The following is an 11,391-nucleotide window of genomic DNA, read 5'->3' on the forward strand; positions in this document are numbered from 1 at the left end:
CCCAAACCCACAAGGTGATAGCTGGGATAGAGCACCTGTCCAAGACAGAGCTCAATATCCTCCCACCACCAAGCTGGGAAAATCGGATCAATACTTAGGACCAATCGGGCGCCGGAGGGATATGGTCCAAAGTACCCACGGTTCTGAGGGGCTTGTAACCCTCAAAAGTGTCCATAAAGCTCTCCCTATTCGGCCTGAGTAGTAATCATCAATCGGTCGCCGAAGGGATATGGACCGAACTACCATGGTTCCAAGGGACAAGCAACCCTCAGAACTGTCCGTTTCACATTTATTATATCGGACTAGTAGTTTGCCACTATCCCTGAGCTTCTAGGACATGGAAGTCTTGTTGTCAAAAACCAGGTTTCTGATTTCGCGCCGGTACCTGTCTGCCCCACACGGGCATGACTGTGTAAAGACGGGAATACTGAAACTAACGATCTCCACTGTGTTACTCACACAGTATTTTTTCCCCCCCTGTTCTCCCGTATGAAAATCCGGAAATGTACAACTCCAATCCGGATGGGGGTTTTTTTGCACGAAAGGGCACATATAAACGAACATTTTCATATAATTTAAACCGTTTTTCCATAAAAATGTATAATAGAAAATCGAGTTTTAAGTTTTCGAAAAAAAGTTCCCGGGACCAAAAAAATTTGTTCCTATGCATGCGAAATTTTATAAACAGGGGCTAATTGTTACCCATCACGAGAGAGGGTATGAGCCAAAATTTGGGAACTCTAGCCCCTCAGGAAGTATTTTTAATCATTATTTGAAAATTTCCGATTTTGGTCAAAAAAGTTACTAAGTGCCCACTTTTCATTTCGCTTCAGAGACTAAGTCCAAACGTGCACCTGGTTTTATTCTGGGTTACCAGGTCTAAATTTTAAAAACGGTTTTAAATACTTTTAAAGGGTATAGGGACCTCCATACCCACCCTGAGAGCACCCTACTAGTCCAAAATTCTCAGAAAATCGGCTGTTTTTCTTCTCAGAAATTGCACTATGTTTTTGGGTTACCAGGACCATTTTTGAAAAACGGTTTTAAATACTTATAGAGGGTATAGGGACCTCCATACCCACCCTTAGAGCACCATCCTAAGGGCCCAACTCAATGAGATACAGCAAGAGGGAATTATATAGCTTTTCAAAAAATCTTCTGAAAAATGACTATGTTTTTTCTTCTCAGAAATTGCACTATGTTTTGGGGTTACCAGGGGTGAAATGTTATAACTGTTTTAAATAGTTTTAAAGGGTATAGGGACCTCCATACCCACCCTGAGAGCACCCTACTACGGGCCCAAGTCAATGGGGGCCGGCCTGGCTGATTTATGGAAGTTTTTAAAAAATGTCCGAAATATGGCTAAGTCCAAACTTCTCAGAAAATCGGCTATGTTTCACCTCTCAGAAATTGCACTATGTTTTTGGGTTACCAGGACCATTTTTTAAAAACGGTTTTAAATACTTTTAAAGGGTATAGGGACCTACATACCCACCCTGAGAGCACCCTACTACGGGCCCAAGACCAAATGACACACACAAAGACATGGGTGAGTTTCAAATAAATAGTCTTTATTTATCAGTGAATCATGGGTTGATTTGTCCCTCAATTAGTGTCCACGCTCGGCTGGCGTTACGAGGCAAATTATGGAACCGGTAGTACCGTGCCTGGGTTTCCAGAGAATGACACATATGGTCAGCCACAGTCCCCCGGTCTTTAACCGAGCCTTGATTAAAGTTCAATGTAGCAATGCTTCGTCGAATTGTACCGAAGGTGACTTTACTTCCAATGCCAAATTCTTCAAATAGCTGGCCCACATACTCACAGATATTGCTGTACGGTTGACCGCAGGACGTGAAAAAGAAGAGTGTTGTGTCTGAGGTGATTCCACTCAGATTAGGCCTGATCTGATGGAATCGTTTAAGGCAAGTGTATTCCTGCCCAGATAGAACAATTCTGCACTCACCGAAGCTATAGTTCGTTTTGTGGCTTGAAATAGACATCTGATAACCCCCACTTTCCGGGGTTACTTCAGTAAATTCCCTCTCACTGAAGATGGTGACTGGGGATCGTCGAGTGCCATTAAAGATGGCCAACCGGCTGGACATGAGAGCCGCAAACCTACGTCTATCAGCGCAGGTGGGTCGGACCTCCAGCCTACTGAGAACCGAAGGAATAGCTTGATTGCTTTGCTCAACAAATCGGCTTAACTCCGCAGCGCTGAGCACCTCGTCCCTGCAGCGTTTGCGGAATTTTGCCCTGTGTGTTGCCTGGCTCTGCCGCGAATCCCTGTCCATCTTTGCCAAGCAGAGTAACAACTTTCGAATTTTACTGGCTCTAGCCTGCAGACCTTCTGGCCGGAACTGAATGAGATAGTTCAAGAAACTTCGAACATCGGATCGGTACATTTTTAACGTGGATGGTGCCAAACAACGGTCTTCACATTGACCGTACCACTCAGACGCTCGTCTGTAGTTATCCAGAGAACACAGTCCTTCATCGACCTTGCCCTCTGACATATAGCGGAGGAATTTCCGTACTCGGGATAGACTGGTGCGACAATTGTCAATTCGTTTAACTGAAGGGTTTCTACCCGTAGCAATGTGCTCATATTCAGTCAAAATTACATTTCTCCAACCTTCAATTCCGGAATCCACACCGCCGCCTTCATCGCTCTCAGTGGAAGTCGCCTCCGCGCAGCCTTGCTCCCTCGGTTCCGAGCGTGGTTCACCACCGATCTGACTGGTTGACTGCACCGGCGCAGTCGCCACCGCCTGCTCACTCTCGTCCAACAGCTGCTGATCCACGGACAAATCACTTCCCACACACTGGAAATACACAGGGTTCTCCCAGGGCTCCAGCCGCGGTGCAACATCGTTGTTAGGCTGCGTACACGTCCATGATCCGGGCCGCTGTCTCTCGGCTGAAAGCCGGCAAGATTGCATAGCACGCTTCCATTTAATAGTACCAGGCTTAAGTGCATGGACAGACTTGAAATGTCGGTCTATCCGCGCGATATTCAGCTTGGAACAAAGCCCACAGTCATGTCTTAGTCTGCCGCTCATAGCTTCTCTCTCTCTCCTGCCTTCCCGAGTGTGTGTGTGTGTGTGTCTCTCTTGGTGTGCTCCACCACATTAATACCTAACCCAACCCAAGCCCTAACCCTAACCCTAACCCTAACCCTATCCCAAGCCCTATCCCTAACCCTAACCCTAACCCAAGCCCTAACCCTAACCCATTTTACATTTACATTTACATTTGAGTCATTTAGCAGATGCTCTTACCCAGAGCGACTTACAGTAGTGAATGCATACATTTCATACAATTTCATACATTTTTTTTCTGTGCTGGCCCCCCGTGGGAATCGAACCCATAACCCTAACCCACAACCCTGGTGTTGCAAACACCATGCTCTACCAACTGAGCTACAGGGAACCCAAACCCTAACCCAAGCCCTAACCCTAACCCAAACCCTAACCCTAACCCAAGCCCTAACCCTAAACCAAGCCCTAACCCAAGCCCTAACCATAAACCCTAACCCAAGCCCTAACCCAAGCCCAAGCCCTAACCCAAGCCCTAACCCAAGCCCTAACCATAACCCAAGCCCTAACCCTAACCCAAGCCCTAACCCAAGCTCCTGAAGGGCAATTTTCTCTTAAACCTAACCCAAGCCCTAACCCAAGCCCTAACCCAAGCCCTAACCCTAACCCAAGCCCTAACCCAAGCCCTAACCCTAGCCCTAAACCAAGCCCTAACCCAAGCCCTAACCCTAACCCAAGCCCTAATCCAAGCCCTAACCCTAACCCAAACCATCTACTGAATGATCTTGGCCATTGAGCTAGTCCCAACACTTCTTAGCCCAGCTCAGCCCCAGCCCCACCCAGCCAAGTCCAGCCCAGCCCCACCCAGCCAGCCAGCCCAGTCCAGCCCAGCCCCATCCAGCCCCAGCCCCACCCAGCCCAGCCAGCCAGCCAAGTCCAGCCCAGCCCCATCCAGCCCAGCCAGCCCAGTCCAGCCCAGCCCCATATAGCCCCAGCCCCACCCAGCCCAGCCAGTCAAGTCCAGCCAAGCCCAGCCCCACCCAGCCAAGTCCAGCTCAGCCCCACCCAGCCCAGCCATTCCAGTCCAGCCCAGCCCCATATAGCCCCAGCCCCACCCAGCCCAGCCCCACCCAGCTCAGACCCACCCAGCCCAGCCCCACCCAGCTCAGCCCCACCCAGCCCAGCCCAGCCACACCCAGCCCAGCCCCACCCAGTCCAGCCCAGTTCAGCCCAGCTCAACCCAGCCCAGTCCAGCCCAGCCCCACCCAGCCCAGTCCAGCCCAGTCCAGTCCAGCTCAACCCAGCCTAGTCCAGCCCAGTCCAGCCCAGCTCAACGCAGCCCAGTCCAGCCCAGTCTAGCCCAGCTCAACCCAGTCCAGACCAGCCCCACCCAGCCCAGTCCAGCTCAGCTCAACCCAGCCACACCCAGCCCAGCTCAACCCAGCCACACCCAGCCCAGCCCCACCCAGCCCAGCCCAGCTCAACCCAGCCCAGTCCAGCCCAGCCCCACCAAGCCCAGCCCAGACCAGCTCAGCTCAACCTAGCCCAGCCCCACCCAGCCCAGTCCAGCCCAGCCCCACCAAGCCCAGGCCAGCCCAGCTCAACCTAGCCCAGCCCCATCCAGCCCAGTCCAGCCCAGTCCAGCCCAGTCCAGCCCAGCTCAACCCAGCCCAGCCCAGCCCCACCCAGTCCAGCCCAGTCTAGCCCAGCCCAGCCCAGTCCAGCCCAGCCCAGTACAGTACAGTCCAGCCCAGCCCAGTCCAGCCCAGCCCAGCCCAGTCCAGCCCAGCCCAGTCCAGCCCAGTCCAGTCCAGCCCAGTCCTGGGTAATCAACCCTGTTTGTTTCATTCTGTTAATCAGCTGACAGAGACTCCGCTGGGCGTGCCTAATTAACTCAATTCATTTGTAAAGACATTAACTAACATCATTAGAGATCGAGCAAACCAAACCCCTTTATGTAAATTGATCTCAATTTACCAGGTTACCGCATTTAGAATTAGATATGCCTCCTCTTTATCTGTCCCTGTCCAATCCTCTCTTCTCACATTCTCCTCAGCCCTCTCCCTCTTCTCTCTTCCCCCTTGTTTCCTCTTTACTCTTTATCCTTCCTTCTCGTAGACCTCCTCCCCCTCCTTTTTCCCCTAGCCTCCCCCTCCTCCCCCTCCTCTTTCCCCTAGTCTCCCCCTCCTCCCCTCCTCCCCTCCTCTTCCCCTAGCCTCCCCCTCCTCCCCCTACTCTTTCCCCTAGCCTCCCCCTCCTCCCCCTCCTCTTTCCCCTAGCCTCCCCTCCTCCCCCTCCTCTTTCCCCTAGCCTCCCCCTCCTCCCCCTCCTCCCCCTCCTCGTTCCCCTAGCCTCCCCCTCCTCCCCCTCCTCTTTCCCTAGTCTCCCCCTCCTCCCCCTCCTCTTTCCCCTAGCCTCCCCCTCCTCCCCCTCCTCTTTCCCCTAGCCTCCCCCTCCTCCCCCTCCTCCCCCTCCTCTTTCCCCTAGCCTCCCCCTCCTCCCCTCCTCTTTCCCCTAGCCTCCCCCTCCTCCCCCTCCTCTTTACCTAGCCTCCCCCTCCTCCCCCTCCTCCCCTCCTCCTCCCCCTCCTCCCCCTCCTCTTTCCCCTAGCCTCCCCCTCCTCCCCCTCCTCTTTCCCCTAGCCTCCCCTCCTCCCCCTTCTCTTTCCCCTAGCCTCCCCTCCTCTTCCTCCTCTTTCCCCTAGCCTCCTGTCTTCCCCCTCCCCCCCCTCCTCCTCCCCCTCCTCTTTCCCTAGCCTCCCCCTCCTCCCCCCCTCTTTCCCCTAGCCTCCCCCTCCTCCCCCTCCTCTTTCCCCTAGCCTCCTCCTCCTCCCCCTCCTCTTTCCCTAGCCTCCCCCTCCTCCCCCTCCTCTTTCCCCTAGCCTCCCCCTCCTCCCCCTCCTCCCCTCCTCCCCCTCTTCTTTCCCTAGCCTCCCCCTCCTCCCCCTCCTCTTTCCCCTAGCCTCCCCTCCTCCCCTCCTCCCCCTGCCTTTGCCCCCCTTATCCCCTGCGTAGCAGCGATGGCGGATGCAGGCAGGCAGGCGGTACAGTAATTAGGACCTGTACTAAGCACTCCTCGCTCCCCTCTCCCCCTGGCCCCCCTCACCCTTCGCCAGGCCTGTTTAAGGGTTAATGAGCCCCTCGCCGGGGACGGGGAACCCCCAGCTGGGAGTGTTTCAGGGGTCGTACCTCCACCACCCCTTCCGCCCTGCTGCAGCCCCAGCTTCAAGAGGAACCCACCCATAGGGCATCTCTTTGAAGTGTCACAAGGTCTGCTTGTTCCGGTGGCTTCTGTTTCATTTGTCTGAGTGGAGGATGAAATATAGATGAGCTGCCAGCCGCTCACTACCGTCCCTCTCCACCCTCCATCCACCACTACCCACTGTTACCGTCCCAACTCTACCCTCACCTCTACCAGCAGTCACTACCGTCCCTCTCCACCCTCCATCCACCACTACCCACTGTTCCCGTCCCCAACTCTACCCTCACCTCTACCAGCAGTCACTACCGCCCCTCTCCACCCTCCATCCACCACTACCCACTGTTACCGTCCCAACTCTACCCTCACCTCTACCAGCAGTCACTACCGTCCCTCTCCACCCTCCATCCACCACTACCCACTGTTACCGTCCCAACTCTACCCTCACCTCTACCAGCAGTCACTACCGTCCCTCTCCACCCTCCATCCACCACTACCCACTGTTCCCGTCCCCAACTCTACCCTCACCTCTACCAGCAGTCACTACCGCCCCTCTCCACCCTTCTCCCTCACTACCCACTGTTACCGTCCCAACTCTACCCTCACCTCTACCAGCAGTCACTACCCATCACTACCCGTACTCTCCACAACCCCACCCATCCCCAGATCTTTGCCCGTACTCTCCACAACTCCACCCATCCCCAGAACTGTACCCGTACTCTCCACAACCCCACCCATCCCCAGAACTCTACCCGTACTCTCCACAACCCCACCCATCCCCAGAACTCTACTCGTACTCTCCACAACCCCACCCATCCTCAGAGATCTACCCGTACTCTCCACAACCCCACCCATCCCCAGAACTCTACCCGTACTCTCCCTGCTCTTCTAACACGCCACCCAACCCACCCTCCCCCATCTTCAACCACGCCATAGCAGCAGCCAGTCAACGACCCCCCCCCCCACCCTCCCCATCTCCCCCCCCCCCCCCCCCCCGTGACATTATTCACAGATTATCCGGTGCATCGCTCTAACCCGGTAATGACCCTGTAAACCAGTGTTGGGAGGCGACAAAAGCATTAGACACGGCAGGATTGGATGGGTCTGCACTGAATATAGAGAAGGCCTATAACTATATCACTGGAACATGGACAGGAGGTTAAAGGTTGAATGAGGGGAGAAAAACAAAAAAATACAATGAAATCGAATGAATTAAAATATTGCTCTTTATTTATTACAATAATATAACACGTATTATGCTGTGCTGTTCTTCTGTGCTCCTCTGTGTGAGTTGGAGTGGTAATGCGATGCCAGCCAGTGTGTGTGTGTGTGTGTGTTCGTGTGTGTGTTCGTGTGTGTGTGTCCGTGTGTGTGTGTGTGTGACCGGTGAGTCATACCCCAGCCCTAGAGACCTGTCTTTATAGAGTCCATTGTGGCGGTGGTGTATTTCATGTCTCTCTCTGCCCAGTGGGATCTCACATAGTCCATCTGGACCTCAACATCAGGGAGTCTGGTTGTGTCTGGTAGAGGAACACAATGATCTGGACCTGACCATCATGGAGTCTGGTGGTGCTGGTGTCTGGTCTGTCAGTAGAGGAACACAATGATCTGGACCTCACCATCATGGAGTCTGGTGGTGTCTGGTCTGTCAGTAGAGGAACACAATGATCTGTACCTCACCATCATGGAGTCTGGTGGTGTCTGGTCTGTCAGTAGAGGAACACAATGATCTGGACCTCACCATCATGGAGTCTGGTGGTGTCTGGTCTGTCAGTAGAGGAACACAATGATCTGTACCTCACCATCATGGAGTCTGGTGGTGTCTGGTCTGTCAGTAGAGGAACACAATGATCTGGACCTCACCATCATGGAGTCTGGTGGTGTCTGGTCTGTCAGTAGAGGAACACAATGATCTGGACCTCACCATCATGGAGTCTGGTGGTGCTGTGTCTGATCTGTCAGTAGAGGAACCAATGATCTGGACCTCACCATCATGGAGTCTGGTGGTGTCTGGTCTGTCAGTAGAGGAACCAATGATCTGGATATCACCATCATGGAGTCCGGTGGTGTCTGGTCTGTCAGTAGAGGAACCAATGATCTGGACCTCACCATCATGGAGTCTGGTGGTGTCTGGTCTGTCAGTAGAGGAACACAATGATCTGGACCTCGCCATCATGGAGTCTGGTGGTGCTGTGCCTGATCTGTCAGTAGAGGAACCAATGATCTGGACCTCACCATCATGGAGTCTGCTGGTGTCTGGTCTGTGAGTAGAGGAACACAATGATCTGGACCTCACCATCATGGAGTCTGGTGGTGTCTGATCTGTCAGTAGAGGAACCAGTGATCTGGACCTCACCATCATGGAGTCTGGTGGTATCTGATCTGTCAGTAGAGGAGCCAATGATCTGGACCTCCCCATCATGGAGTCTGGTGGTGTCTGGTCTGTCAGTAGAGGAACACAATGATCTGGACCTCACCATCATGGAGTCTGGTGGTGTCTGGTCTGTCAGTAGAGGAACCAATGATCTGGACCTCACCATCATGGAGTCTGGTGGTGTCTGGTCTGTCAGTAGAAGAACACAATGATCTGGACCTCACCATCATGGAGTCTGGTGGTGTCTGGTCTGTCAGTAGAGGAACACAATGATCTGGACCTCACCATCATGGAGTCTGGTGGTGTCTGTTCTGTCAGTAGAGGAACACAATGATCTGGACCTCACCATCATGGAGTCTGGTGGTGTCTGGTCTGTCAGTAGAGTAACACAATGATCTGGACCTCACCATCATGGAGTCTGGTGGTATCTGATCTGTCAGTTGAGGAACCAATGATCTGGACCTCACCATCATGGAGTCTGGTGGTGTCTGGTCTGTCAGTAGAGGAACCAATGATCTGGACCTCAACACTGTCTGTTAGGTAAGCTGCTATTTGGGATGTCAACGCTCTCTGTTATATAGGCTGCTATTTGGGATGTAAACACTGTCTGTTATATAGGCTGCTATTTGGGATGTCAACACTGTCTGTTATATAGGCTGCTATTTGGGATGTCAACACTGTCTGTTATATAGGCTGCGATTTGGGAAGTCCACACTGTCTGTTATATAGGCTGCTATTTGGGATGTTAACACTGTCTGTTATATAGGCTGCTATTTGGGATGTCAACACTGTCTGTTATATAGGCTGCTATTTGGGATGTCAACACTGTCTGTTATATAGGCTGCTATTTGGGATGTCAACACTGTCTGTTATATAGGCTGCTATTTGGGATGTCAACACTGTCTGCTATTCTGTCCAGTCTGAAGGACTGTGGTTGGTCCATCTGTTCGTCATGTCAAAACACTCAGCGATGATTTTACCTTGATTTATTTATTTTTTGACAATTTAGTGACCGATTATATAAATCAACAATTTCCAAAGTAGTTATAAGTAGTATCTTTATTTAGTTTAGTCCCAAGTGGAAAATTAATAAGATTTATTAACATAGTATTTTCTATCTGTTTAAACATATCACTCCATCTTTATCCATTTCACAACATTTTATGAAGGAATAAAAAAACCTTCTAACATTTTATTAATCTAGTATTTGCTTGTTCCTGTCAGTCCTGTCCTAACGGAATCACAAAGCCACGATCTCCTGTCGTGGATGGATGGTACTATTTGTTTCGTTCTATCCCTGCATTGATTGCTGAGGTAAAGTTTAGGACAAGCATCTGAATATGTCCTTATGATGACAAACTGCATTAGGGTCCATATTCCCATTCCTCCGCCGTTTCATTACAGAGACACCTGGGACCTGTAATTTCATTCCAGTCCACTCTGTGGAAACAGCAGCGTGTTATTACGTTATGTTTCTCGGCGTATCAAACATTACATAGCAGCTATTTATTTTTCTCTTTATTTGCTTAAGTAGCTCTGGGCATCTGTAGATAATTGTTTTAGTCTTGAGTGTCTTCACGGTTATCGTAAATCATCTTTTTTTTATTTATTATTCTGTTACTCCTGGGAGTCCCGACAACGGTCGGAACTCAAGTTTTAAAAGGGGGGGTTTTCAGACAGTTGGAACGTTCTGTTCACTACTTAATTTGTCCCTGATTACTTGCCGTAGTTTCCAGAACTTTGTCATTCAACGGCAGTATAATTTCATCATTGGCAGCAGTGAGACTAGACTGTAGTAGAGAGATTGGTTTGACCTCTGCTATGAGTTCACGTGTCAGCTTCAAATGGAAGACAATCTAACTGAGTGTCCTGTTTGCCAGGCTGGCTGGCTTTTTGTCTGGCAGGCTGTCTGGCTGTCTGTCTGGCTGTTGTAATTACAGACCATATTGTTCTAGTGAAACACAAGGCTGTTACCGTCCTAGATTAAAGAACACACAGATATATCAGAAATGCAAATAGACATCCTTTGTTGAGACGGAGGGCATTTTGTACTATATAATGATATAATATAAAATACATATAATGATACAATATAAAAAGCTTTATATGATCGTCAGGTAATTCTGTCATGGGAATGAGAGAGGGAGAGTCGGGGTGGCGGGGGATGGGGGGGATTGAAGAAGAACAATTTGAATATTGTGTCTTTTGATAGTAATGGAATATAATAGAAATTAATCTTGACAAGGTTACGTCGTCTTCCCCTTTGACTAACGTGCTGGAAACACTGCTTTGTTTTGGGGAAGAGGAGAGAGACTGCCATTCTCCTCCAACTAAAGGAGGGGAGAGGAGGAGATGAGGAGGAGGAGGAGGAGGAAGAAGAGGAGAGAGACTGCCATATTCCTCCATCTAAAGACACACCATACTAGAGAAATAACTAAATACAATTAGTGTTCCGCTTTCTAGCTTGAACTTTGCAGAGCGAGGGAAAGGTAGGTAGAGTGGATGGTAGGAAGCGGAGGAGATGAGGAAAGGAGAAGGAGGAGAAGGAGGAGAAGGGGAACGAGGAGGAGCAGGAGGATGAGGAGAGGAGGAGAAGAGGAGAAGAGGAAAGGAAGAGAGGAGGAGAGGAGAGAAGAGGAGGAGGACGAGAAGGGGAATGAGGAGGAGCAGGAGGAGGAGGAGAGGAGAAGAGGGGCAGGAGGAGGAGGAGGAGGAGAGGAGAGGAGGAGGAGAAGGAGGAGGAGGAGGAGAGGAGCAGAGGAAGAGAGGAAGAGAGAG

This window comes from Salmo salar, unplaced genomic scaffold (assembly GCF_965601325.2).
Source record: "Salmo salar unplaced genomic scaffold, fSalSal1 ptg000071l, whole genome shotgun sequence".
In the NCBI taxonomy this organism is placed as follows: Eukaryota; Metazoa; Chordata; class Actinopteri; order Salmoniformes; family Salmonidae; genus Salmo; species Salmo salar.